Below are 7,282 nucleotides of genomic sequence, written 5' to 3'. Positions count from 1 at the left end.
TGATGGAGCCACCCAGGCATCCCTTACTCTCACCACTTTTATTCAACATAGTACTGGAAGTCATAGCCACAGCAGTGAGACAATAAAAAGGTATAAAAGGCATCCAAATTGGTAAGGAAGAAGGAAAACTTTCACTATTTGTAGATGACATGATACTCTATATAGAAAACCCTAAAGGCTACACCAAAAAAATTACTAGAACTGATACATGAATTCTTTAAAGTTGAAGGATATAAAATCAATATACAGAAATCCATTGTATTTCTATACACTAATAATGAAGCAGCAGAAAGAGAAATTAAGAAAACAATATCATTTACAATTACACCAAAAATAGTAAAATACCTAGGAATAAACTTAACCAAGGAGATGAAAGAACTATAGTCTGAAAACTATAAAACATTGATGAAAGAAATTGAAGCTGACACAAAGAAATGGAAGAACATTCCATGTTCATGAATTAGAAGAACAAATATTTTTAAATTGTATATCCTACACAAGTGATCTATAATTTTAATTCAGTCTCTATCAAAACACTAGCATTTTTCAAGTGCTAAAACAAACAATCCTAAAATTTGTATGGAACCACAAAAGACCCCGAAAAGCCAAAGCAATATTGAAAAAGAAAAGCAAACCTGGAGGCATCACAATTCTGGACTTCAAGTGGTATTACAAAGTTGTGGTAATAAAGACAGTGTGGTACTAGCACAAAACAGACACATTAATCAATCAAATAGAACAGAAAATCCAGAAAGGGACCCACAACTTTATGGTCAATTAATCTTCTAAAAAGGAGTCAAGAATATGCAAAGGGAAAAAGATAGTCTGTTCAACAGATGGTGCTGGGAAAACTGGACATGTAGAAGCAAAAGAATGAAACCAGATCACTTCATTTCACCACACGCAAAAATAAACTTAAAATGTATTAGGGACCACATGTGAGACTTGAAACCATAAAATTCCTTGAAGAGAGCACAGGCAGTAATTTCTCTGACATTGACCATGGCAACATCTTTATAGATATGTCTCCTGAGGCAAGGGAAGCAAAAAAACAAACTATTGGAACTGCATCAAAATGAAAAGCTTTGGGATACAATCAACCAAACTAAAAGACAACCTACTGAATAGAAGATACTTACAAATGACATATATGATGAAGGGTTAGTTTTCATAATACATAAAGAACGTATACAATTCAACACCTGAAAAACAAAGAATCCAATTACAAAATGGGTGAAAGATATGAGTAGACATTCTCCAAAAAAGACATCCAGATGGCCAACAGACACATAAAAAGATGCTCAACACTGCTCATAATCAGGAAAATACAAATCAAAACTATGAGATATCACCTCACACCTGTCAGAATGGCTAGAATCAAAAACATAAGAAACAAGAGGTGTTCACAAGGATGTGGAGAAAGGGAAACTCTTTTGCCCTTTTGATGGGAATGCAAACTGGTGTAGACACTCTGGAAATGGTAGGGAGGTTCCTCAAAACTTAAAAATAGAACTACCCTATGACCCAGTAATTACACTCTGAGGCATTTACCCAAAGATAACAAAAATACTAATTCAAAGGATACATGCGTCCAACGTTTATAGCAGCATATAGCCAAATAATAGAAACAGTTTATGTGTCTACCAAACTGACGAATGGATAAGAAGATATGGCATATATATACAATGGGATATTACTCAGCCATAAAAAAGAATGAAATCATGGCACCTGGGTATCCCAGTCAGTTAAGTGTCTGATTCCTGATCTCAGATCAGATCTTGATCTCCGGGTCATGAGTTCAAGTCCCATGTTGGGCTCCAAGCTTGGTGTTTAGCCAACTTAACAAAAAAAAGAGATTTTGCCATTTGCAACAACATGGATGGAGCTAGAGAGTATTACGCTGAGAGAAATCAGTCAGTCATAGAAAGACAAATACCATATGATTTCACTTATATCTGGAATTTAAGAAACAAAACAAACACAGTGGTGGTGGGTATCAGGAAAGAAAGAAGAGTCAAACAAAGAAACACACTCTTATTTATAGAGAATGAACTGATGGTTACCAGAGGGAAGGTGGGTGGGGTCATGGGGGAAACAAGTTATGGGGATGAAAGAGGACACGTACCACGAGAGCAGCCAGTAACGTACAGAGTTGGTGAATCACTGTATTGTGTACCTCAGTCTAATAGAAAACTGTATGACAACATGCAGGATTGAAATGAGAAACATTAAAACACACACACAGGAAATAACAAAGACTCACCAAATCCGGCAGACAATGCAGAAACAAAGCTTATTGAAAAAAATAGAATAAACTTGCTTTGTTTTCTTTTTTGTTTTCATTTGATTTTTTATTTAAATTCTACTTAATTAACATCTAGTTAACTTGGCATCACGAGTAGAATTTAATGATTCGTCACTTACATACAACACCCAGGGCTCAACACTTTACCCTCCTTAATACCATCACGCCTTTAGTCCATCCCCCGCCCACTTCCCCTCCAGCAACCCTCAGCTTATTCTCAATAGTTCTCTGTTAATAGTCTCTTATGGTTTGCCAGCTTTAAGCCTGGAAAACAACTCTAAGAAAATAAACAGAAAGGCAATAATTTTATTTCTCCATCTCCAAATATTTCATTACTGTTTCACTGAGGTTACTAAATCATTCAAAAGGACTGGCTTCCTCTGCTTTTGCCCTTATTTTGTAAGGTTGAAAAATGCATATAAACCATCCTGTGAGGACTGATGTTAAAGACTAGAAGACCACATTCCCCTGGAAACTGCTTCAATCTGGCAATCACATGCTAATGAGTAACTAGAACAGAGTAGGGACATAGGAAGTCTCCAAGGAAAAAGCAAGAAAAATTACACACAGCATAGTTTCCCAGGTAATTCAGACAAAAGAGAAAGAAAGAGAAGGGGATGGATGCTGGGGAAGCGAGTAACATGAACCAGCCAGGCTGGTGCTGAGAAGTGATGTGGGGCAGAGGCATGTCTCGTCTGCGTCAGGCGAGTAGATGCGAGCGTCCATCTTCCTTCATTCTGCATATGTGCTCACAGCTTTGTAACTGAAAATGTAAGACAGGTTCTTTTCTGGAGCATCATTTAGAATCACAGTTCATTCACCACATGGAATGACTGTAGAACACTCTAAAAGGCTAAGATTGCACATCCTCATCAAATTAACATGTCCCAACTCCCTCCAAAGGGCATTGAGCCCTGTTTTTACGGGAACAAGGCTGAAGCTGGGGATGGCGTTGGGACCCCTCTGTGAGGATGTGGTTAATCTCAGGAATTCACTGTGATCACGTGCCCCAGGGTATCTGGATGCTAATATTACTTTGAAAGCTCTCAAACTTGCTACTTTAACGCCCTGATCATTTTCTGCCTTCGAAGTAGAAGACCTAGAACTTGTTTCTAGCCAAAAAGATCCGCTCCCAAGAGTTATTACTTACATAGCTACATGGTAATAGGAGGAAATGTCCTTCATCTTTCTCTAGGGTCTAGAGTCCAAGGCACGGAGATGCCAAGGGGTGAGGGTGAGCAGGCCCTGCTCTGAGAAACCGGAGACGAAATCACTTAACCGATCTTTGGGTTCATGTTCATGCCAGTGAACTCAAGGTTTCCCTGTGTTTCTGAGAAGAGCTGAGAGGAGCAGCAGCAGTGTTGCTGGGCACAGAACCACAGTATTGTGTGAGCAGAGGTTCTGAGGTTGACTGAGGCTGGCGGAGCAGTGACCTTCATAAGGGCCGCCGCTGGTGAGGCAGGTGAGCGAGGTTGTCTCACAGAGTTGAATGAACCTCACCGACAAAGGAGAGCGAGCAAAGCCAGAGAGTTCTACTAAGCAATGATACAGAAAAAGCTCTCAGGAGTGAGAGGGGTCCCAACCACGCCGCCAATGAGGGCTTTTCATCTCTGCCTTTTTATTAGGACTTTACCAGGAAACCTGCTGGTGGTCAGTGGTCTGGAACTCGTAGACATTATGTGAGAGTCTGTTTCTTGTGACATCTGTGATCTACAGACATGTTTTGTTAGGTCTGGTTAACCTTTACAGTTAACTTCTCCTTTGAGGCCAGATCATTTTTTGTGGCTATTTTCTATTTTCTGTGGTTACAGTGTAATTATTAGAAAAACACTTTAGCGCCCAGCAGTTGGGATAAGGGGATCTGGTTTTTCTTCCTTGTCTGTATTTTTGTTCTGTCCCAGGGTCAGTGTCCCTGAAATACCCTCAGAGCCCAGTTGGGGCCACTATTCCTTCCCTACCTAAAGTTCCATGCTTTCCCTATTCTCTGGAGAAGCAGCAGTAGAGCTGTGGTACCAAAAGGCTGAAGGAGGAGAACCTGAGTTCCGCTCCGAGGCACACCTGCATGTACACACTTGACTCTGCTCCGGGGCACACCTGCATGTACACACTTGACTCCGCTCCGGGGCACACCTGCAGGTACATACTTGATGTTCTCCCAGCGGCACCTGCAGGCAGGGGCCTGGCAAAGATGAGACGTGGGGCAGTCGAGGATGCTGGAAGCTTGTGCCTTGTTTATTTCCATAAGAAGGAAGAATTGTGACTCGGTTTATTCACAGGCTGGTGAGACTGGGACATACAGTCAAATAGTGATACCATCTACTTGAGGGCAGAGGTCTCTGTGCCTTAGTTTATCTACAAATATGTGTAAAAGTCAGGTTTGAAGATTGAATTTATGTATAATTTATACAAATATAAATTTTTATATTTACATATTTCATATACATCATACATAAATGTATATTATACTTACATATTATGGCTTTTATGATATATTTATTATGTATTATATATTTTATATTTACAAATTATTGAGGATCTGGCCAGAGTAAGACACCAAGAGATAAGAAGTCGGGTACAACTTCGTACCTCCCAGGGACAGCAGGAAAAAGGGGACAGAGAAATAAGAAGGAGGAAGGACGGGAAAGGGCAGGGGGACTGAAGAAGAACGAACAAGGAATGAGCAGAGAAAATATTCCCCTGACGTGCCTAGAGAATAACGGACAATTGCTCATGTTCTTAGAAACCCAGTACAGAAACTCACTTTTACATAGAACAATCCCACATTGCACAGATAAATCCACGCCTCTGGGCTGTCGACACTTCATGTAATATTTTAGCTGGATTCTCACGTCCACAAAAATGACACGACTGACAGCAGCTTCGCAACAGGAGCAGCCCCTGACTATTCCAGATCCGAGTGACCTCCCTGGGCCCCCGCGCGAGCAGGCTTGCGCGTCTAGCATCTGGAACGGCCCTGGGAGGCCGCTCGCGGCACGGAGATGGTGGCTCCGCGGCTGCGGCGGCCAGAACAGAGGCTCACACGTACAGCAAGGCAAGAAACGGACGAGGGCGTGTCCTGTCCACGGACTTCGCAGATTGCTCTTTGGAAACGAGCTGTGCCGATTCTACCTCACCAGCAAGACTGACGAGGCTGCCGTGGCCTAGGATCTGCCCTCGCCCTGTTTTCCTCCTCAATCTCATGCCATAAATTCAATTAGAATGCTGGCTTCCAGTACCTCTCCTCACTACACTACCCTGGCCCTACGCCTCGCCTGCAAACCCTAGACTGTACAAATCCCATTAAACTAGAATCACATGCATTTCCCTTTTGTCAGAGAATATATAAAACCACGCCACAGATGAGTAAGCACCGAACTAATCCAGTTCTCTACACTTCCAGTCAAAATGCGATATGGAATAAAGGTTCCCAGTGAAAAGTCCTCTCCGTGTTCATGCCGAGTGACAGAATTCTTTCTATGCCATTTTCATTCTGGAAGACCTCGGTGCTCATCCAAGTAGAGCCAAAAGAGGAAAAGAAAGAAAAGCATCTGAGAAAGACTGGCCTTATAAGGTCGCTCCTGCGTAGGACTGTGGAGGTCACAGAGCACATGCCCAGCCGGTGTGGGCCCAACGGTCCCGTGGACCCTGGCCGTAGTCCTGACTCTGCTCTTCACGGACTGATTCAACCCAGACGAGAATCACAACTTCCGTTGTGCCTGTTTTCTCTCTCTCTCTCTCTCTCTCTCTCTCTCTCTCTCAGACAAAACTTCCATGTGAGCCCCAAGAGGGCAAACAGGTATGAGAGTAACTGTACGTGCAGGGGTGCTGCAGGGAGCAGAGCTTCGTCTGCTGGTCTCCTCCGTCTCCTTGATGGTCCCCGAACCATCACAGAGTTTAAGGATAACTGTGATCTCTGAGCCATTTCTCCAAGTCTTTAATATTTTACATGCATATGCACCTACTTTGGTGATGCAATTAGGATGTTGCAAGGCAGCCAACCATAGAGCGATCCAAACTATGTTCTTCTTGGCCCTGGGGTTCTATGGGGTGCCTCAGGGTGACAGTCTGGGGTAAGAAAACTCAAAGGGATGGAGATGGGAATCACCAATACTCCGAGGAAGATGAGGGGACCATGTGCAGGATTTAAAGAGATGATTTGATGCGTCTTTGTTTTTAAAGCTCGATATGTTTAAAGTGTGTCTGTGGGTATACATTAATATATAAAATATTAATTGATGTTTTAGTAACTTTGTACAAACAGTAATAATTGAGATTTTTTCAAGTAAAATTGCTCATATAATCACAATCTCCATGATCAATAATCAAATGTATATGTGAGCAAAATCAACCGTTACTAAATTTGAGACGAGGAAGCCTCTTTTTCCTCCGTCGGGTAGGTGGTGTTCCTCACCGCTCCGAACCCGGGCAGTGTGCCTGTTGACGCTGGGAAGTGACACATCTTGGAAACAGAGGAGAATATCTGTACTTGGGGTACATCCCTGACCTAATGGATAGTCAAGAAAGACTAGTGGGCTCCCTAAATGCTCATTCATAACTTAAATATGAAAAGGTACATCAGATGTGTCTGTAAGGTAGCTTGGGTTAGGACTGAGGTATTTTATTTCAAATTCCTTTTCATAATTTCAAACCTTTATATAGTATCAATTCTTGGGAAAACATTATCCACATAACCCTTCACACATATAAAAAATGAAATGAGAACCTGACCTTTTTAATTTTTTTTTTTTTTAAGTATAGTTGACACACAATGCTACATTCGTTTCGGGTGTAGTGATTCAAATTCTCTGTGCTCCGTGCTGTGCTCACCACAGACATAGCTGCCGTCCAGCGTCATCCGAGTCCCTATCACAGCGTCACGTCCAGCGCCATCCGCCGCTATCACAGCATCATGGACTGTCCTCTGGATGCTGCGGCGGTCGCTCCCGTGCTCACTCGCTCTGTGAGTGGAAGCCTGCA

The sequence above is a fragment of the Mustela lutreola genome, chromosome 3, assembly GCF_030435805.1.
Source record: "Mustela lutreola isolate mMusLut2 chromosome 3, mMusLut2.pri, whole genome shotgun sequence".
Taxonomy (NCBI): Eukaryota; Metazoa; Chordata; class Mammalia; order Carnivora; family Mustelidae; genus Mustela; species Mustela lutreola.
Note: the sequence above shows the minus strand (reverse complement) of the source record.